Source organism: Thalia democratica, chromosome 1, assembly GCF_965202585.1.
Source record: "Thalia democratica chromosome 1, ktThaDemo2.hap1.1, whole genome shotgun sequence".
Taxonomy (NCBI): domain Eukaryota; kingdom Metazoa; phylum Chordata; class Thaliacea; order Salpida; family Salpidae; genus Thalia; species Thalia democratica.
The window spans coordinates 36,278,806-36,302,492 of NC_139165.1; the positions used below are offsets into that span (position 1 = coordinate 36,278,806).

Below are 23,687 nucleotides of genomic sequence, written 5' to 3' on the forward strand. Positions count from 1 at the left end.
ATGTAATGCTGTTTGTGCACTTTTGTTAGATTTGAGTAAGAGATTTGATTGTGTAGGTAGAAAAATATTGTTATACAAATTAGAGTATTAAGGAATAAGAGGGCAAATGCTTAAACTATTCGAATAATACCTATCTGTAAGAAAAAGTTTGTAGATTTTGCTGGGTATGTATCAACTTGTAAAAGTATAGACATAGGAGTGGGACAAGGCCCAGTTTTGGGTCCCTTATTGTTTTTAGTTGACGTTAATAATTTACAAAACAATACAACCCTATGTTAATGACACTCTGTTATATAATACTCTAAAATATAAAACAGTCCTTTTACCTACCTAGCTCTGAAGATCCTTTTTTAGGTGAAACCGGGTTAGCAAGGTTGTAATTTTGACAATAAATTATTAATTAAAATATAAAACATATATCCAAGAGATAATGTATACTAAAACTCACAGTTTGAAAATGTATCAAAATGGTTATTGACAACAGGCTTAAAATTAATGTAAATAAAACAAGGTACATGCTCTTTCAGAGGTAAAACAGAAGTATAAAAAAAAACACAAATTTAGCTATATTAATAGGTAATTCGTCTATATTAACTGTAGAAAATTATAAGTAGCTCAGTGTCACAATTGATAGTAACCTCAGTTGGTCTGACCTTATTGAAGCAGTAAAATCTAAGTTATTGAAGACAATAGGTATTTTATACAAAACAAGGTACTTTTAAATTCTTTGTATTATATCTTTAAATCACTTCTGATGAGTCAGTAAGATATAGTTTGTTGGGGTAGGGCAAGTAAAACTAAAATTACTGAGATTGATAAACTTACAAATAGAGCATTAAGGTGCATTAATTTTAAAGGTTGGAAAGAAAGTGTTAACAGTTTGAAAATTAAAAAGTAAATATTAGATGTTAAAAATGTGTTTAAGTATGAGCTAGGAGTTTTTATCCACAAATTTTAAAGAGATACTTTGCCAGTTAACTTTTAGCCCTACTTTACAAAAGTAAATTAAATTCACAATCATTCAAATTGATTTTCAGAGACAAATTATTATATCCCTCGAGTAAATAGTCTTTATGGTTCTAAAACCTTATCTTATCTTGGATGTCATGTATGAGGGGAAATTTTAGGAACCTAAACGATTAGAGCTACCTTGGAGCATTTCAATCTAGACTAAAATTTGTTTTACTTAAAAGTCAATTAAATAGAATTCAAACTTAATTTTATATTTTTTTGAACAATTAAGATAACTTTTTGGTGTTGGTTTATTTTTAATATATTATTGGGCTGATTAATGGTAGTTTGACTGGGTGTGGGCAGAGATGGCTTGATTTTGTTTTTTTAACTTGGAATTCAGTATTATTCTTTTGTCTCCATTGACAATGTGCCTAAAAACAGGTTTGTTTAGTGTTTATTATAGTCAATTTTAAACCTTATACCAATACATGAAATAAGATATTAGATTTTTTTACAGAGATGCAATATTATATTTAACTATCTTTAATAATTACAAATATATTTACTTTTTAGATAATGATTTCTTATTTGTAATGTGTTTTAATTTATTAATAACAATAAAAAAGAACAGCTGATGAGTCCACTATACAATTATTCAAAATTTTTAAGTATGTACAGTAAAATTTAATAGCCTATTTTATTTTAATTTTTTGTTTTTATTGTGATTTTTTTTACTAATATAATTTTTTCCCTTAATCCATTATTAAGTTAACTCTATAAATTAAGTATTACTTTTTAATTTGTTTTTATGTAAAGTTTATTATATATTAATTAAGTTTTCTTCAAAATCTATTTTACATTTAAATTTAGTATGATTTCTTTTACGTAGATATTTACATTGCCTTAAGTTTTTACAACAATTATAGTTATGAGAGTTAGCAATCATAATTGATTTATAACATATACTAGAAGTACTAGACCTTTTTTTCTAATATATTTAAGCACATATATAGAAAATTAACAGATTTTATTGAAGTATAGTACGATTTGCAGTTTTCGTTTTATACTTATGTTTGTTCTTATTTTTATGTTTAAAGAAAATATATATGAATTTATTTTTTACAGCATCTTTACTACTTCTCCCTTTTTCTATTATTATGGAGCCTTATATTATATTTTTCGTGGTTGTTCTTGTAAAGAGGGCAACAAGAGAAATTTGAACATACATGATCGTAAAAATTTTAATCTAAGGGAGGAAACGAAGTGGTGCCCAAGGTAGATTACAGTTTTTATAGTCAATATTGGCAGAAATGGGAATGAAAATAGTGCACACAATTTTAATTGTTTTCAAATAATTTTGTTTTAAGTTAATTTGAATAATAATACTTAAAAAAACTATTCATTAATAATAATTTTGATTTTTCATAAATTTTAGTTTATTTTTTATTGTTTTAACTAAAACTGCTAAAATTTTTTTATAAAACGTTTGGTGTGAGGCTCAATGACCAAAGGATCTTTTTTTACACCAACCAATTGACCATAATTGTGAGTGTTCACAGTTTTCTTTCTCAAAAGTTTAAAAATCTTTTTTTTTAATAAAATTTAAAAATAATGAATAAAATCTTATCTGTTAATAAAAAAAAAAAAATTAAATGAAATACTTTTTTGATAGAACAACACATATTTTTTTTATTTAATTTGACATTTTACAGAAACTATCAAAGAGAGTTACCAGCCAAAGTCATCACAGCCAAACTCATTTTCTGCCTTGAGAGAAGCTTAAACTAACAAAAAGTTTGGATGATCTTACGACAAGCTCTTAGTAGGCTGAAACTCCATGGTTAGTAGCAAAATTTCAATTTAATAAACCATGGTATCATAGTATTTTTTTGCTTTTTAGTTATAAAATTTTACAGTTTTTCAACAAAACTAAAATTTGTAAAATTTGTCCAGATAATATAGTGTTTTTGTATAATGAGGATATAATGGTATATAAATTTATTATCTATTACATAGATATATTTAATATTAAAGCTATTAGTTATTTATTATTCTTTAGATTAATAGGTAAATTACAAAATGCTTTGAAGCTTTCTTTTGCACATATAATTTTTTAACATGCTTCACAATATACACTATGTTTTTATCTGTTTAGAAGTTTTATAGTGTCCATTTTGAAATTATTTATAAACAATACATATATTGTTTATATATATGATTTTTTTTTTTTTTATGTCATAACTTTCTAACATTAACAAATTATCTTGTCCTTTAGTTTTTTAGCCATCTATCCCAAATTTTTTAGTTTAATTTAACTACATTAACTCAATCCTTATGTAGAAATTTTGTAAGTTAGACTTTTTTTCTTTGAAAAATCAAATTTTTTTCTTTTGGTAATATATTTTTTTTAATTGTTACAATAAGGTTTCTTTTTGTACTGCCACAAATTTTTTCTGAAAATTTAAGGCCAAAAAAAAGCTATATTTTTAGAAAATTTTTCAAAGTTTATAGAAAATCAGCTTTGGAGATCTTTAATTTTATACAGTTGTATTAGATTGTCTGTACAAAATGAGTTATATCACAAAAATTAACGAATTTTTTTTTGTTTCGAAAAAAAAATCTTATAGTGTATACTTTAAGCTTTTTAACATAAGTCATGTTAGTATTTGTAAAAAAAATAAAATGTTGTATTTCCTTGAAGTAAGTATTTAACTCATACTAAAATATATATGCATACACTTGAGTTTTCTACTTTTTATAAGTAGTTTTGCTTCTTTTCTGCTTCAAAAGATACATATAATTTTAAGTAGTTTTTGTCATATATGGTTTGCAAAAATTTCAAAAAATACCAAAAATTTTACCAGTATTTTACCATTATTCTTTGCTTTTCATTATAAAACATTTTAGTTATTAAAAAAAAATCTTTATTTTGAAGAAAACCAATTAAAAAAAAAGAGTTTTAGTTCTTTGAATCAAAATGTAAATTTTTAAAAATTTTTATTGTATGAGTGATAGTCTGAGAAAATAGTTAAGTAAGGTTTTTTGAAAGCCTTATGGATCATGTGACCCAAAATGTTTCCTAAAGATAACCTTTACAGGTTCCATGAGTTTAAAATAAAAAAGAAATTTTAAGAATAATAAAGAATAAATCAGTTTTTGAGTTTTCAACAACATATGTTATTTTTCAATAAGAACTATATCGTAAAGTATGTATAAGTATTTTAGGTATTTGTGTGTTATTGTTGCAAACTTAATTTTGATGTAAAATAAAAAGTAATTTGGGTAATTTTTGAACAGCAAATTAAGAAAAAAGCTGCACTAAATAAATTTACATAATTTATAAATTTGTTTGAAGCAGAAAATAAACAAAAAAGTTTCTAAAACAGTCAACTTAGTCTTAATTAACAATATTTAAATTTTAGTTAAATTTTCTAATAACCAAAAAGGTTTATTACTACTTGCCAGTCCATTGTAAGTAATCAGTAGAACAGTAATCAGTATTTATTTTTAGTTTTTTTTTTTAGATTTCATAGGAAAAGTTTTGAACTTCAAGCAAAAAAAGTAATACTTATGTATTTTTTGAAAAAAAAAACACATGTATTAGATTCAGGGTTGCATATTTACCTGGAAAAACCTGGAATTTTACAATTTAGGCAGAAAAACCTAGAATTCAAGAAATAAAAAAAATCTGGATTTTTGAACAAAAAAACCTGAATTTTAGCAACTTCAACATGTTCAGTAGTAAAATTTCGATTTGACTCAAAAAATCTATCATATAGATAAAAAATCTTTTGTCATCATCAAACATTTTTTTAAAAACACATTTAAAGTAGCTTTACAGTATCTTTACAATGTTTTTATACTACAAAGTTTCTTACCTTAAAATTAACTTTACTGTTTTATTGATTACTATTTTTATTACTGTTTAACTGATTACTTACAATGGGCTAGCTAGCAACCAGTTATTGACTTTTTTGGTTATTAGAAAATTTAACAAAAATTGAAACATTGCTAATTAGGATTGAGTTGACTTTTTTTGCAACTTTTTTGATTATTTTCTGCTTCAAATAAATTTGTAAGTTATACAAATTTAAATAGTGCAGTTTTTAACTTAATTTTCTGCTCAAAAATAACTCAAATTACTTTCTATTATATCTATTTAATGATATCTATCAAAATTAAGTTTGCAACGATCTAAAATACTTATACATCTTTTACGGTATAGTTCTTTATTAAAGAAGTTGCACAAAATCTGTGGTTAGTGGTAAAAGTACTTTTTGAAATTGTATTTATTGTATGAATTTATTTTCAAAAACTTCACCTTCATAACTTTTCAAATTTATTACACTTTGTGTAGTAAGAAAAAAGCTATAACTTAAGTACTACTTATACGATCTGAAATACAATCAAAAAAACTAAAATAAAGACAAAATAAAAATCTTAAAATATATCCTTATTTTTCTATCATTGACAATTTTAAAATTAATAACTAATTCAAAACATATCATTATCTATTATATATAATATATAAATGTTTGAATTAAACATATTACATACTATTTTATTTAATTTTTTCATATATTAAAAAAACAAAATTTGAAAACCTCATTAGTTAAAAGTAGTATAGTAATTAACCCTATTTAAAACATGATATTGAATTATTACAATTTGGATGGTAAAAAACTTTTAATGTACAATAAAAATGGTGTTACCAGCTAAAAAAAAGCTTTTGTGCTTTTATAAATTTTTGAATGTTATTAAGTTGAATATTTTTTTGAATTTTTTTACAATTATTTTCTAGTATAAGGGGAGGCCTATAATTTGCTGTTGTAATATTTTAATAAACAATATGGTTAAACTTTATTTTTTTCAAAAAAATTAGGTCCTAGGCAGTCCCGCATTGTTTTTCCAAAAAAGAACATTGGCCATTCTTATAGATTTTTTAGAATATACTATGAGATAATTTTAAAATAACTGAAAATTTTCAATAAACTATGAAACATAACCCAGTCTATAAAAGAAATCTTATACAACTGAATGTAAAAAAAAAAATTCAAGGTTGACTTTCTCTGAATTTTGAAATAATCATTAAAAGTGTATATCCTCCTTGAGTTTTAAAGCAATTTACTTCAAAATTTAAGGAAATGTTCTTTTTTATATTACAAAAAATTTTTTAGAATGTTTACTAAAAGTTTAATAATAAGTTTTATTAGTAAAAAAAAAATTATAATGGGAAAAATTATTGAAATTATTAAAATTTTCAAGTTGTTCAAAATATTTTATAGTTTAGACTGAAAAATTTTAAAACAAAACTGAAGGAGGGTATAGATTTTTAGTGAAATAGTCTATTTTTGCTATTTTTATAATGCACATTTACATAAGGAAACTATTAAACTGTCTATCTTTAATATTTTGTCATTTAAAAACTACTTTGAATTTTTAAAGACGGTAAAAAACAACTAGTAGCTTAGTATTTATGTAAAAAATAAGATTAATTTTTCATAAAAGTAATGTGTAAAAAAAACTTTTACTTAAATAGTCTTTTGTCGGTCTTTTAGAGTTGCGCCTTTCACTAGAATCTATTGAACTCAATAAATTTGACTCCTTAAATGTTGAATATAACTTTGATTAACCATAAAGAGTTTATGATAACTAACATAATATTTAAAGTAGTAAAAATATCAAGGGAAAACTTTTGTAAAAAACATAGTGAACTCGTTTGTCCTAAAGTGCTTTATGTTTAATGTTTAAATTGAATCAAGGTATAGAAACTTTATTTATGATCAATTAAATATAATTGATCTTAGAATATACTTAAAGTTAAGTCTGATTTGAATATTTGCTGAGTCACCGAAAGTTATCAAGTTGAAGTTTTTGAAAATAAGTTCATACAAAAATATAAGTTTGATAGTACTTTTACCACTAACCACAATTTCTGTGCAACTTCTTGGAAAAGGCCGGCTTTAGCCACAAAACACAAGCTGATTGTTTGAAAAACTTAAGTGCAGTTATACAAAGTCTAAGCACTAAAGTGTGACAACTATGTTATTTTATTTTTGTTTAGGATCATGTATTTATGATAAGATAGTAAAATGCAAATTTATTTTTCGTTTGTTATTTTCATAAGGCAATCTAAAACTCAAACAATGAAAAGTAACCTAATTCAAAAGTTTTCTTTTAATTTTTATCCAATGTTAAGATCTGTTGCGTTTTGTAACAGTGTTGTCAATATTGTCAAATGTATAAAAAATGCGAAAAATTCAACAAAACTGTAAATGCAAATTATAATCTTTTTTAGGGCAAAGTATTAAAAATTAAGAAAAATAGTTATGTATTTCTTTTCCACTGTGTTTATTTTAACGTTTTCCTATTCATTTAACAAGAAATTAATTTTTTACTGATATTAGTTTTGTTTTGCTCAATTTTTAATCTTTAATTTTTTTTAAATGAGCAAATTTAATTATAACCAAATAACCATACTAAAAAGGTAATACACATAGTTAAAATTTGATATCAAGTATTTAAAATTAGTAAAATTATATCATTAATGATATTTCTTTTTATAGTTAAGTAAAAAATGTTATATTATGCAAAGTATATATATATATATATATAAAACACGCAGGTCGCACTCAAACCTTGAGAGGTTGTACGACTTCTTCCCGGCTTCCTCATGCCCGTCTACTTTGCCGCGCACATAGTTGCCAACAACAGCCGCAAAATCCCCAAATCAGAGTGCGAGATGCGGTACGTGTACAAGAGCAATCGGCCGCGGATCCCGCGCTGCCCCTGGAAGAGCTTACTAAGAGATGAGAAAATACTTAGCAAACCAAAATATGTTAGTTGTATTTTTTATTAATTTTTCATTTTGAGCCTTTTAAGTTCTCAATTATTTCTAAGATTTTTTCGCCCTTTCCTAAAAATTATCATATTTGTCAGGAATTTATGTCATTTTCTACTTGTAGAAATTTTATTTATTTACCAGCTCTAAAGATTATGATGACAAACTTTAAAATAATTGCTTGGTAAATTAACACTATTGGAATTATCATTATAGTGCTTTACTTTAGCAATTAATTAAGTTGATTAGTATTCCATGATTTTGTTTCTATAAAATACAACCTAACTAATTTTTTTAAAGTTTCAATGAACCAGCAATATTTGTTTTTTTTTTCAAAACAATTTAAACAAATCATTATTTTAGGGTTGCCACAAAACCTGGAATTTGAGAATTTTTTAGAAAAACCTGGAATTTTGAACAAAAAGTTTGTCAAAAATCACTAAAAAACATGAAATTTAAAACAGTTTTTACATTTTAATTAATCAAGTTTTGGTTTGACACAACAATCTATCATACTGACAAAAGTTTTTTGTCATCATCAAAATGTTTCTAATTTTAAAGAGCACATTTAAAGTATATTTAAAGTTTCATTTCAATGCTTTAATGTCACTTATTAATGTTTTTAACCTTAAACTTAATTTTAAACTAAAAATAAATAAAAAACGTCTACTTTCAAAACCTGGAAAAATTTCTCAAAACCTGGAAAAATTTCTCAAAACCAGTGGCAACCCTTTTATTTTATTAAAAATGTCAGGAATATTGATTGAAAGGTGTTTTAACAGCCCTGTTTAATAAATATTAAGTTATATATTTTTCTTAATTTCTACTTATAACTTCTTTGTTTTTAAAGTTTTAGGTTGACCAAAACTATGTGCAAGTTTAAAAGCTAAAAACAAGTTTTCAAAACTTGAAAATTATTTCTAAAATATTAAAATCAATTGTTACTTTTATTACTATAAAACTTTGTTATTTAACATGCTTGTTTATAGATTTTTAGGTGTTAAATCAAATTTAATAATTCATTTTTAATACCTAGTATAAAATGACCTGGTACTTTTTAAAACTTAAAATTAAGTGGTATAGAATAATAGCTGGACAAAGAACAAAGAGTATTTTTGTCGAAGTTATAATAAAAGTTTTCAGTTAAAATTGATTTTGAAGTTTGGATTTCAGTTCATCTGGTAAATTCAAGTTTATGACATCAAGTTTTTAATAAAAATTAATTCTTGAGACTATTATTAACTTTTTTATTTATTAATTTTATTTTTTTTACTTTTCTTATTAAGTTTTCTTAACTTTTTTATATAATGGTAAAATTCTTCTACTACTAAGTTATGTAATTAATGAAAATAATACTTAAAATTTGTTTATAGCATAAATAAATTGATATTTTTTACATTTAAAAGTTATTTATAATAGATTAAGTTAAGTAAATGCAAAAAACTTGTAGTATTTCTTTTAGATTCAGAAAGTAGAAACAAATATATTGGAGAAACAATCTTATCAACCGAAGGAGGTTTCAAAAACAGGTGTATTTTTTGAATTATGTATATTTGTATTACTATTGTGTTTTAAAACTTTTTAGTAAATGTTTTTAGCAGAACCTTCCACATCTAAAAGTTGGAAAAGATTATGTTTTATTAAAGCTAAATGAATGTTTTGGTTTAATCTTTTATGTATTTAAACTCAAATTTTGTAAATTTAATCTAGAAAAAAATTTAACATCAATTTATTGGTGATTAATTACAAAAAAAAAGCTTAGTTATATTTTTTGTTTACGAGCTTAAAACTTAAGGTTTCCCGTTTTATTAATTTAATTAATCTTATATTTTGAAATAAACTTTAGAATTTATGTTTTTATAATTTTGTCTTTTCTTTTAAAACTTCAGCTACAATACAGCATATTTTGTTTGTATTCTATTAAAAAAATATCTTCAACTATTTCTAATCAGATATTATTTCGAATAAATCAGCTAAAAAGCCACTAAATATACAACTAGTATTACAACTTTATGTTATCATTTTCAAGTAAATTTTTTTTTTTAAATGTTCAAATGTTTAATCAACTAAAAGTTTTTTATTATTTTTATTGATTTGATTCTACTTCTATTTGAAGATTATTTATTGTAGTATTTAAATACGTAATAATATTGTAAACTTATGTTTTTATTCTGAATAAATTTAAAGCTTCATTCAAACTTACCTCTTTTTTTAAGTAATATTAAGATTCTATATTTTTTTCTGAGTTTTTTTGTTTTTCTGTAAAAATATACATATTCACTATAGTTGTTTTGTTTACTATAGCTGCATTAACAGTTGATCTTTTTTTTTAAATATTTTTGATAATTTTTGTGAACTATAATGTAGAAACACTTAATGTTATTGCATAAAAAGAGATTTTATTAAAATTTTGTTTTTAATTTTATAGTTTTAATTTTCCTAGTTGTTTTAAAACACTAGATTTTTATTACAACATAAGTGTTTACAACTATTCTTTTTACTTTTCTATTTTCTTTATGATATCCAGGGTTGCCGAAAAAACTTAGAAAACCTGGAATTAAAAAATTTAAGCTAAAAATCCTTGAATTTGATAAATTTTGAAAAAAAAAAACCTGGAATTTTGAATAAAGATCACTAAAAAAACTGGAACGTTTTTAACATGTTAAGTAGTAAAATTTCGATTTTACACAAATAGTTTATCATATAGATAAAAACACTTTTGTCATCTATAAAATTTTATTTATTAAAAAACATATATCAAGTAGCTTAACAGTATCTTTTGAATGTTGTTGTACTATTTAACACAGTTTCTTACCTTACTCAACTTTAACTTAAAATCGACCCAAAAACGTGTACTTTTAATAACCTGGAGGAAATTTTGAAAACGTTGAGAAAATTTTGAAAAAAATTTGGCAACCCTGTATATCAGTATTCTAATTGTGTACATTTTAAAAGTAAAAAAAAAAGTTTTATACTAGGCATTTCAAAAGTTTTTAAATTATCAAAACTATATATAAATACAACGATTATTTATTTAAAGTTAATAAGTTATAATTAATTGCCAATAAAACTAAGTTACCTTATTCCTAAGATGTAGAAACAGTTAAATTAAGTTTCTTAAATTTTTCTTCATCTCGGAGTTGAACTATTTAATAATTTTTCTCAGAACTAGCTGTAAAAAATATATGCATAATATTTAATATAAAATTTGAATATAAAATTAATAACTATCTAGTTAAAACTAAATTAGTGATTTGGTTTTGACTACGTACCCAACACAGTGGGCTGGCAAGTGGCCATTGACTATTTTCGCGACTAAAAAGTTAAAGCAAGATTTTTATTTAAATGTTTAGAGCGGGGTTTCGTCTTTTAAAAACTGCGTTTGTTTCTGTTCTGCTTAAAGTATACTAAAAATTATGTAAGCTTAATTGTAGCCGAAGTTCGCTTTTTTTAAGTTTAAAAAATGCTTAAATTTTTGTCAAAGCTAAGGTCTACATCTACTGTTAAAAAACACCTTAAAAGCTTTTATACAAATACTTTTTTTAAAGTTTTTTCATTTGTTTGGTTTAGTGTTAATTAAAAAAAGTTAAAATTCTTTGAGTATTTAAATGTAAAAGTATATTATTTCTCATTTAAAAAATCTTCTATTCTCGCCGAAAATTCGTTGATGATTTTCTGGCAATTTAGGGTATTCTTCAGGGTTAATTTTCTCAATTTGCCACCGTAGAACCAACATAATTTAGTAAAAATGACAAGGAATCTAAATACAAATTTACAGACAAATCTATTATTTGGAATATAACTATTTTTTAGGTTTTGAAAACCGATATTTTTGTTAAAAAAATTGATATAACATCCTATCCCTGGTTTTTCACTGTGACAAAAAAGACCATTGTGTATGTTCTAGAAGGTTCTTAATGTGTATAGATTTACTTACTTTTGTTTACAGATCATTTAAGCTCTAAGAATGATGAGAACAGTTAGTATTGGTTAAAACATGGTAGCTTAGTATATGTTTTAGTTATTGAAATAGTTTATTTTTACTATTTTAGTAAATTAAAGGTTTTCTTGAAAAACCGTATCCCACAGGCCATGGTGGAACTTCTACAACAGGTAACGTAGTCAAAACTTTGCTAAACACTAATAATAGGACTCTGCTGACGAAGCATATTTCTAATGTTAGATTAAAAGAAAACATTAACAAAATTATTATGTATGTTTCCATTATTTTATGGCCTATAAATTCTAACAGAAAGATTATTGTAGAGAAATACTCAGTTTTATGTCAAAAAACAATGATGCTGGTCATGTTGGTTAAATGGATTCGCTTTACACTAACTGCGCATACTGTTCTTGCACATAGTGCTGAACTTATTGAGCAAAAAACGGTAGAGGTTTGCTAAATTACATCGAAAGTGGATGGAAAGCTAACAACAAGTTTCTAAGACAGTACAGAATGAACTTTTCAAGGAAAACTTTTCAGTATGAAAATTTAATGATTCTGTTTCAATCGATTGTGGGACAAGACTGACTACGATATTAACAACACTTTAGACAGAATGAATTGCACTTATTGTAAAGAAGTCGAACATACTGCGCGAAGTTGTTTGCAGCTAAATATAAAAATTTCATCATGTAGTTCAGAATGGGAAACGTTGTTATATATGCTTTGTGCTACTGAATAGAGTGTTTTATTTATTTGAGAAACTTAATCTCAAAGAAGTTTGAAGAACCTACTGTTTTACTTATATTTTCTAGTAAATTTATAGTGCTTTTTTTTATCAGAGGCTAAATTATTTTGTTTTTTGCACTGTTTCGCAACGAATAAATGTTTTTATTGTTCAAAATGTTTACGGATTTTTTCTTTTGATAAATTAGTACAAATGTAAGGTTATTAATAATACAAACTTTGATATACAAAGATCAGCCTTAAATTAAAAATAAACTGTATTTATAGTATAGTTTCACCCGGCTTGATATTGAAAATTCATTCATATTTAAACTAAAATGGAAGTAAATGTGACTCTCTTGAGGTAGCCAATTATAATTTTCTTTTTTTCTAAGTTTCTTTCTTTAAAGTTTTATTAAAAATTAAAATTTAAACTATTTTTTAAATAAAAACAAACATTATTCTTATTGTAACACTAAGTGTAACTTTAAATTGTATTATAGTGCTTCTTATGACAGTTTTATGTCAATGGCCGCTTGATCCCCGTTTTCAGCCCACTGTGCCCAACTTGGTCAGATTTAAGGTATGATTAAAACGCACACGTAAGTGTTATTCAAAGTTGTGCTATTTAAAAATAATCAATACGTTGTTATTTAACTATTCATTTAAAATACCAAGTCTATCACCGGGTTTCCCCAATTGGGGCGGTACCGCCCCCCTGAAGGCAATTTTAGTAAGGGGAGGGGGGAGCGATTATGAAACTTTCACTAGATGTTCTTTAGTTACAGATGAAGAGAAACAAATTAAAGGTCTTAGATGTTTTAAATAGTAGTCTTTTTTGAGGGGCAATAGACTTTTTAATCTCTTAAAAGGGGGCAATTTGAAAAAAAAAAGTTTGGGAAACCCTGGTCTAGCAAATATAAATATATAATTAAAAAAAAGTCTTTTCCATCAATATTCAGCTTTTTTAAAATACTCTGAGTAAGGAACTAAGTTTACTAAAAAACTTTATTATATAGTTATAACCTAACAGAATGAATTTTTTACATTTATTAATTATTACTAAACTACAATTTTTTATATAAGTTTACTAAAAAAGCTTCGGGTTGTTCAACAATTGTACTAATAATTTACTTCAGTTATACAAGGACTTAGTTGGAAGTTTAAAAAAAAAGGGGTTTGGTTTTTTATTTATTCAAAAGTAGCGTTCAATTTATTTAAGCCAACAAATTGTAATTTTGATAACTTTTTTTTTTTTTATTGTTATCATTTTAACATAACTGTCGTCAACTTAATTAAAAAATCTTACTGTACTTTATACTGTTTTTATGTTAAAAATGCTTTTTTTTTGGTTTGATAGTTTTAAGAGTGTAAGCTTTATTATTACGCTTTGCAATTGTTTAATTCATGGTTTTATGATTAATATCAAAAACAAATAAATTTTAAGCCCGAACGTTTTCTAAAAATTCTCATTGAGTTTTATAATCTTCAACAAAGAATCTAAATCAGGGTTTCCCTAAAAAGGCCATGCCGTCCCCCTGGGGCCAATTTTAGTAAGTCGAGAGGCAACAACTAGTAAAGGAGCGAAAGAGGGGGAGGGTTTTTTTTAAATTTGGGCAGTCATAAAGTTTTTTGCTTGCTATTTTACTAACTTTAGCTGAGGTAAAACCCTGAGGTCGTAATTTAAAACTTAAACAAGATGTTTTTGAGTTGCAGATGAAGAGCAAGGAAAACAGGTCTTAGGTATTTGTAATGGTAGTTTTTTGAGTAGTCTTGTTTGAGGGGGCCATGGCTTCTCAATTTTTTTAAAGAGGCTGTTGGCTGTAATAATTGGAAAACTCTGATCTTTATTTATCTAATCATAAAAATTTTGGAAAATACCACAGGTAAAATAGTAAAATAAGCACTTTATGTTTAGCAGGAGTCGGAAGCTTTTTATGATACAGGGATTCTAGATTTACTAATAAAAGTTCTCTGGGAGCTACATTAAAAGGTTTTTAAGAAACATAACTGTAGTTTGATAAATATTTATAAGAGAAAATGCGTTAAAAAATAAACCTCTGAGTTAATTCACTAATAATAAACCAAACATATTTATAAACTATTACCATTAAGTATAGAATAATAAAATTCAGGGCTTCTTTATCTAAAATGCACATTGCAAGCTTAATAATTTTGATTGTCACTTGTTGTCGAACCGTGCTTAAAGGTTTTCTAAACTGAACTATATTGGTTATTGGGGTCATTTATTAGTAATAGTTGAAGCGTATGTGTAAAAAAGATGAGTAAAAAGATAGTCGACATTTAAAAAAGTAGGCTATTTTTTCTGAAATTTCTTCTAAGGTGATTAGAAAACCCTGATTTGAAAGTGCTGGTTGTATTTCAAAAAATTGATGTGTGTGTGTTATTACTGGGTTGTATGATGAGATGTAATTTTAGTAAACCTTGTATTGGTCTCATACAAAGTTTATATTGAGCAAAAAACACATTGTTGATCAAAAGTTTCTTTTTACAGCCAAAAAAAGTTACAAGCAGTAGTAAAAATATCTGAATATATTGTTTATTGAACGACAAAAAATGCGCTCAAAATATTTGGTCTTAGGACCTGGTGTACGATAATATTTCGGTTAGCGAGCCGCACACCACAGATACCTTTCAACCTCACTACAGGACAGAATAAGCGTATTTTTAAACTGAAATTATTGTGCTCATGTACTTTTAGACTATACAAAAACATTTATTCTACCAGGCTTGGTATGGCAATTGAGAAGACAAGGTGTTAGTGTGAAGCATATTCGCAATATAAACAATGTTTTTAATAATAAAGAACGAATGCTAACATAAAGTTGGCTTTTTACTCAACGCATGAGCACAACTTAAAAAATTTTTTTGTCTAAATTGGAGAGACACTGTGCTTAATAAAACTAGACAACTTGTTTTTATTTAAAAAGATCTCAAAATGATCAACAGTGTTATTTAGGAGCTATTTTGTTTTTGCCTTTGTTTACATTTAAATTAAAGTTTAATTTTTTAATAGTTTTGACCAAGTCAAAGTTGATTTGTTAATATATTAACATTTAAGATAAACTTAATTGCAGTTTTTTTTTTACCATTTTTCCATATATACTTAATTTTGAAATAATTAAAGATAACTAACAACAAATAAGAATTATTACGATTAAACTTTTGCTGAGTTTTATATTTTATTAGTCTATAAAAATTTTATTATTTACAAAACAGAATGAGTTTGTTGAACAAGTCATATAAGCTTGTTGAGCAAAATTTTAAAGCTTTTCTAAACTTTAGAAATAATAATGTATAAAGAAGGCTTGTAATTTAGTTTAAAAAGTGGTTAACAAAAATTAAATTCTCTATTTTATACACTTATTAACTCGAAAGGAAAAAGTAAGTCTACTGAACAAAACAAAGATGCTTAAAATTTATTGTATGTATGAAAATATTACTCGGTAATCGAATTTGATGTAAATGGATTAAGCTGTTTCTTATCTATCTAACATATTGTAAGATCAGTAAAATATTATTTAGCTAATTGTTAAGACAATAAGACTTAATCCAAGTATTAACAAATCACATTTCAGTATGAAAGCTGTATAGGAAATATTTCTAACCTTTAAGTTCTATATCAGAAAAAATATATAGTTCAAACTGTTAAAAGAAGAAAATATCTTCGATAGTTTAAAAACTATCTGACTCAAGTTAAATTCTATCTCAATAAATTACCAAGCACCAAAAAACTTTTAATTTTTTTAAATAAGATAGAAATAATTAAGTAAAGATTATAAACTGTTGTACATAAAATCAATAAAAAAGTAAATTTGTTACAAACTTTCAAAATATTATAAATGCAAATATACAAGATTACCAAATAAAGTTTACAAAAAAAATGTTAATATTTTAAAAAATTGTATAAGCTAAACTAACTTTACAAGTTATAAGGCCAAAAATAAAATTAATTTACCAATAACTAAAAGTATGATTTCAATTTTACAAGAATGTGCAAATTAAATATTTTATTTACAACCAAGTTTCGGTGACAAGTATTACTTTATAATCAAGTTACGCAAGTAAATTGCGACCTCTTCAAATATAATAAAATAGTAAACTGTAAATAGAGGTCGCAATTTTTTGTCACCGAAACCAGGTTGTAAATATAATTATCAGTTTGCACACCTCTATTCAAATAAGCTCTTTACATTTCAGAAAATTGAGCAATCTTTTTAAGTTAAGACAGATATTTATATAGTTTTAATTTGTGAAAATAGATGTTATAAGACTTGCCTCCCAAAATAATTATCATGTTCAATTTAAAGAGCAGTCAAACGCTATTTTACTAGTTGGCTACCCATTTTCGTCTACACTAATTAATATCCCCTAGTAAGCAGAATTGTTCCCTGTTTTAGGAATTCGAGGATAAGACAATATAAAAAACTATTATAACTTCAAAATTATATTTTCATAAATGATATAGAGTAAGATACAGGACAAATAAACTAACTGATATTAAAAGAAATGTTACAATATATTATATTTACAAACTTAAACAAAACAAGAAATGAAACAGTTAAACAAAGTTTGAAACAAAGTTCAATGTAATTAAAAACACTTTCTTAAAAAGAAACAAAAAGTATTGCCTTTTTTATAAAAACTACAAAATGCTTAATATCTTATATTATTGGGCAATACCTAGTCAACAACTAAAAATGTGGTTGAAATTTAAAGTCAAATTTCAAATGAGACTAGACTGTAAAACCATTTAGTTGTAAAGGTTTCATAAGCATTGCAAAAAAAAACTGAATTTGTTTAAACAGGATAAAGTTGTCAATCTAGGAGACAAAAAGCGTTATATTTTCGATAAAACTTAAAAATAAAAGGTAAATTAACTTATCTTGGTGATATAATCGAAAAATAATTTTATCAAAAGATATTAAGACTAAATAACAAGTGGAATGTATTTACAACTTTATGTAATTATTAAGAATTAATTCGATTGTCTGAGTTTTATTCATTTTATCTACTAACAACAAGATTAAAATATTTTATATTTAGGACAACTGTTATAAAACAATATTATAGCTTATCAGTTATAATTATGTTCTTTTTCAAATAGAACAACGGTTTAATTTTAAATAAAATGTTTTTTATTAATCTCCGTAGTTGAGAACTTTAATTGTTAGATTTTAAACCAGTTTATTGGTACAAAGAAACATTTTAATTGATTAATCCCTTTTTATAGTTTATTTTTATAACCGGCCAATGAAGCATAAATGTTTTCATCAAAAAAGTATGAACTAGTAACAGAAGAAAATCTAATAAGAAAACAGTTACTAACCTCAATGAGCTATTTCCTTAATTAGAAAAACTAATAAAGCTTATCGTTAAGATATAGTATACAGCTAAATCGTTGCTGACATTACACTGATTCCTGTAAAACAATTGCATAAGTAGACAAAAAGGGTTTCGTAGTACAATAATAATAAATAATGTAGTTTTTAACATTCATAAAACGTTTATGTAAACACAAAAAGTTAGTACCGTTACTAAGCTAAAAACAAATTTAATTTAACATTTGCATAATGAACACGTTTGTTCTTAAAAATGGTATTTCAAATAAAACATACAAAAATATACATAAAGTGTTTTAATAGTATAGTAAATAAGACCTTTAATTCGAAACTATTTTTATCTTTATTTAGAGTTCTATGACACCGACAAGAATATAAAGCATATTTTAATAAGTTTAATTTAAATAACCTATTAAAAGGCTGATAAAAAGTTTACCTAAAAAATAAAACTGTTTTTTTTTTGTTTAGAAGCATTTTATCCCTTTTAGAAATTCAGTATCAAACTACTTTGATAGAAATTTTTAAAAGAAAAATGTTTGATATGGTAAAATTGTTTAAAAATTTCAGAAACGGTTTAAAAGTTCTGTTCAAAAAAATAAAAAAGCTACTACAACAGAAACTGTGTGTAAGCATAAAACGTTAAGTGCTAATTATTATTTCTTACAAACATAAGTAAAATAAGTTTTTGAAAAATACTTTAAAATAAAAATGATGTTAATCAAAAGATTTTTCTTAACTTAGACTGTTAAAGTATTGTAAGTACTGATTTAATTAATAAGTTATTACATTTCCAGAAGAACTACAAATTTCGGTAAATATTAGTTATGAAAATATTTTCTTTTGTAAACAAAAAATGGCAAATATTATTTAGAAAAACACAAAATAAAAAACAAAACAGTTTTTCGATGCAAAAAAAAATCACAAACTAAAAAAGTAGAACACTTAGAAACTTGGAGGTTCATAAAAAAAAATTTTTGACTTTTAGCTGAAAATACCTAAAGCAGTAAAAACAATTTGAAAATTTTTACAACTCAAGTTTACAAAAATTCCAATTTTGCCTTTAAGTAAACTGCTGCTACATGTTTAAAAATTATTTAAAAACTGATTTTATTTATTATATGTTTTTCCTTGAAAGTAAAGTATAAGAAGTACTTTGATTTTCCAGGGACTTGTTTATCTTATTTTTGCATGAAAAGAACTTCTTCAGTAACTTGTTGCAACAGTTGCATAGTTTTTAGGTTGCTTTATGAAAACAAATGATGTTATAAATTGAAACTCTTTATTTGACTGCTTCAAAAACCTCATCAGTTACAGTCATTTTCTTCTTTTACCCACATACTGCGTGTTTGAGCTTGATTTTTGGGGTGTTTTCAAATTACGTCCTTGACCTATTGATGTTCGGTCGCGATCCCTTCTCGGCCGTTCCGTAGACCCTCTAATCTAAACCGTCGCGCTCGAGAAATTCCATTCTCGAAGCTTTTCATCGTCTCTGTCGTTCTTCACCAGGCTCCTAGAACCCCGTTGGCCTGCCAACATGTGGCTTTTGAGCACGTTTCGGCCCTTGCCGTTTCCGAGCAACCGCTACCAGCACCGTCACCGACCGTTCCACAGACATTATTGAATTTAACTTTTCCATTATATTAACCAATTCTGAAAATAAATAGTTATATAGATAATATGAAACAAAAACTTATGAAACAAGTGTTGTATTTGCAACCTTCCTCTATTGCTTTGTCATAACTCCTTTTCTATAATAAACTTTTAATTAAGTCTTTTACTCCTCTACTATGTACTAAAAACCTAAATTATCGAACTCTGTCTAATACAAAATTAATTACACCCTAATAAAAGTCACATAAGGGAAAGTTTCACCTACTATTACAATTAAACAAGGTAGGAAATAGCCTTTCAGTTCTGAAGTATGTGTACAATCTAAAATTTATTGCTCTAGACTTTTATATGTCATTCGATTATTAAAGTAAATAAATTAAAACCATTTTAATAATTTTTTAGGGTTCAAATCAGGGTTTCCAAAACATTTTTGCAAATGGCCTACTTTAAATAATTTGAAAATGCCATGGCCCCCTTCAACAAGATCACTCATAAACGACCATAAAAACACCTTAGACCTTTTATTTTTTTTTTCACTTCATCTGCAACTCAAGAATATCTAGAGTAAGTTTCTAAACTACCATAAAAAAAATCACCTAAGACCTTTTTTTAGCTCTTGATCTGCATTTCGAAAATATCTAGTGTAAGTTTCCAACTTACTATAAAAAACACCTAAGACTTTTTTTTTTTTTTACGCTCTTCATCTGCAACTCAAGAGTATCTAGTGTAAGTTTCAAATTATGACCTCATGGCCCCCCTCTTACCCCTTTGCTGCTTTAGCCCACTATAGGAAATCCTGGTCTAAATAGACTTATACTTCATAAATTATTTAAAGTAACTATCTAATTTAATTACAATCAACTAGTTAAATTTGAATATTAATAACCAAGAAAGTCTAAAACGGTTTGATTTATTTGTTATAATTAATAAACTGAGTTATGTGTTAAACGTGCACAAAGGGACACTTTTACACGAAGGGTGACTTTGCACGAGTTGAATTGATTTTTTTTTTATGTCGGGCGAAAGTATCTTCGTGCATATTTAAACTTTCCCCGTCCACAATAGACTGATAAATATTTCCCTACATTTGGTCTTTTTTTTTAATATTACAACAACGGTTGTATCCGTAAATAATTTCTAGCCTTTGAAAATAAATTCTTAGGTCATTGAAGTTCAGATCAACTGTTTTACGTTGTTAAGAATTAAGAACTACAATCAAGATATTGTATACCTAGTCTAAAAACTTTTTCATCAAATTAGAATAGAAATAATTTATTATTTCATACACGTAAAAAGTTTTTTATATCGTTTGGAAGCTTTTAATTTGATGAGCGTACTTTTAATAATAAAACTAGTGTTTCGTAAGTTTAGTTTTGTTCTTAAAAGTTATGTTAACACAACTTAACTGCGCATCTTTAAATAAAAAAGTCTCAAATTTATTTTTTAAACTCAATATGAATTCAATTAAGCTTTATTATTCTTAGATTTTCTAAAACTCGTTTTTATAAAATTAACAATACTATAAGCCTCTTACAAATTTATAGTTTGCAAAGTACTTTTTGAATAACTATAAAAAATGCTTTATTATGTTTAAAACTTTTGTTGATTAATTACAAAAGCTTAATATATAAGATTATAATTAAAACACAGACAAAATTATAAGTTCTTATTAATTTATGTTCTACAGCAGGGTTTCCCAAATTGTTTTTTCAAAATGCCCCTTTAAAGAAATTATAAAAGCTATAGCCCCTTCCGACAAAGATTCTCAAGTAACTGCAAATAAAAACGCCTAAGACTTTTTTTCTCATCATCATCAACAACAGAATATCTAGTATAAGTTTCAAACTATGAACTGATGGTTCCCTTTTGGCCCCAAAGTCTCCAAACCACTTGGCTCAGTTTTGGAGACTTTTTTCTAGAGAAAGACCAGTGGCTCCCAAAATTTTCAAAACATGTCCAAAAAATAAAGGAAAATAGGTTTGTGAACACGATAACTTAAGTAGTATAAAAATAATGTCATTTCTTTTATAATTTTAGTGTTTTAATGTATGAATGATGTGTTGATAACTATAAATTTTTCCTAAAAGCATTTTTTTTTGAAAAGTAAAAATTGAACACTAGTTTTAAGATAATGTTAAATATTTATATTTTTTGCGCACAATTAGCTGAAGTTTTTAGTTGCATACACAAAAAAAAAGTGTTTTTATAAGATTTCAAATAGTTTTATTCTAAAAATTAAAGATTAATAAAAAGTAGCCAAAGAGACACTAATTTTAAAACAAATGTAAAAAATCATTCATAATTTTTGCATACTTTAATATTAAAATAAAAAACTTTCTTTCAATAAACAGTATTAGTCTTTAGCTCTTGTGAACTTTACAGTGTACACAATCAGGAATAACTAGAAATTTAAGATTACAAAGATTCAATTCATTAAACAAATAGTTTAAAAATTAAAGTATTTATTTTAGTATCTAATAGATTAAGTCAGGAAAAGAAAATAACTATCAACTAAAAATATATGGGACTTAAGCCAAATAGTTTTTTATCATTGCTTTATTTAATTCTGGTAATGGATTACAAGAAATTTTAACACTGACAAATGTTTTAAATTAATTTTTAACTAAAATTTGGTAGTGCAGTTTCGAATACCTATTCTATTTATTGCAACATTATAATAAAAAATTTATATGAAAGAAAAATTTTAATGCTACTTACACTATTCTTTATTCGGCTTTTATTTTATAAGTAGTGAAAACATTTATGTCTCTTTAAGCTAAATTTTTCTTGCTTAAAATTTTGTAATCTAATAAGTTTAGACTTCTAATAAAGTGTTGTCACTCTTTGGAACCAACATTTAAGTCTGAGTTTCATCAAGCGAGATAGAGTTTATGATATACTTAAAAAAAATTCTCATAAGCCATAGACTGATAAAAAGTGTCCAACGTAAAGAATAATACAAGTTAATACCGAAATAATAACAAATAATCAAAACTTAGTTTCAAGTCAAATTAAAAAAAAAAAATTCAAAACCTGACATTTATGAAAAAATATCCAAGCTAGGCTGAGTTAAAAAAAAAACAAGCCTAAGTTATTCAATAAAGTATAACCTAAGTAAATATACCAATTATTTTGCATCCCCATTAGACAAACTTGTTTTCATTAAAATAACTACTAATTTTAGTACTTGATACAGGGTTGTCACTCTTTGAGGCAAAGAAAAACTTAAACTGTCATTAGTCACCCTCAGTTTTTTCAAATCTTAATTTTTTTTTTTTTCAAAATCAATAAAATCAAGTTCTTCAACAAAATTTGATATAAACAGGGTTTTCACTTTATAAGTCAATAAAAAATGTCCTGAGTACTATAAACTGTCTTGAGTCATCCTGAGTTTTTAAGTTTGTTTAAGATTTCAAAAAAAAAAGTTCTTCAACAAAATTAGTTATTAACTAATAAACTGTTGCACCTTAACCTTATGCTAAATCAATAAAAAAACTTTTTTAAGATTACAAAAAAAAATCTTAAAATTGTGAGTTTTTTAAATGAGTTATTTAAATTTTAGTTTAAAAACATTTATTTTATTAACAAAGTTATCTTGAGTCAGCCTGAGTTGAAAAAGGCTCAAAATATTTTGAGATTTTTAGAAACATCAAAAGGTCTTGAGTTATTTTTAGTGCCATGAAAGTGTGGCAACCCTGTAAAAATTACAAAATATTGAAACTAAATAACATCCAAATCTATAAAAAAAATTTACCTGAAAAAAATTAAAATTCTAGTATTATCCCTAGCTTTTTATAAACAAATAAAGCTATATTAAGTATTCAGCCTGATTTTGGAAAGAATATTAAAACAAAACAAAAAAAAAACTTCAAAGTATTTTGAGTTATCCTGAGGGTGTGGCAACCCTGTAACTGAGCTAATATTGGTTTTAATGTTTAATAAATTGCTTTTGTTATTTAAACATAAAATATTGGTCTAATTTTGACATGATAAACTACTTTTTTAGAGTTAAACAAGAAGCATTGTTATTATTAGTAAAAGTATATGATTCAGAACTTTGTATTGCTAAAATTAAGGGCATAGGGGGGTTTCACCTTGATTTTTACAAGTTGATCTTATTTTATCGAGTTTTATCTGAGCTATCAGACATTTATAACCGCTTGAAAAAATTTAAAATATTTTTTTAAGATATGAGCGATGAAAGTCGGTGATCTCAATAGGTTCCTAATGGAAGGCGCAAACTAAAAAT

The 23,687-nt window shown here is 25.1% G+C and overlaps 1 long non-coding RNA gene across 1 annotated transcript; it reads left to right on the forward strand.

Annotated features, from left to right (window-relative positions):
• The first annotated feature begins 1,050 nt into the window (after positions 1–1,050).
• Positions 1,051–9,689, forward strand: LOC145845110 (uncharacterized). The gene is made up of 5 exons (XR_014370308.1): positions 1,051–1,395; positions 2,080–2,229; positions 2,667–2,794; positions 7,580–7,792; positions 9,258–9,689. It is a non-coding gene; the product is annotated as an uncharacterized LOC145845110 (long non-coding RNA).
• Positions 9,690–23,687: the final 13,998 nt, after the last annotated feature.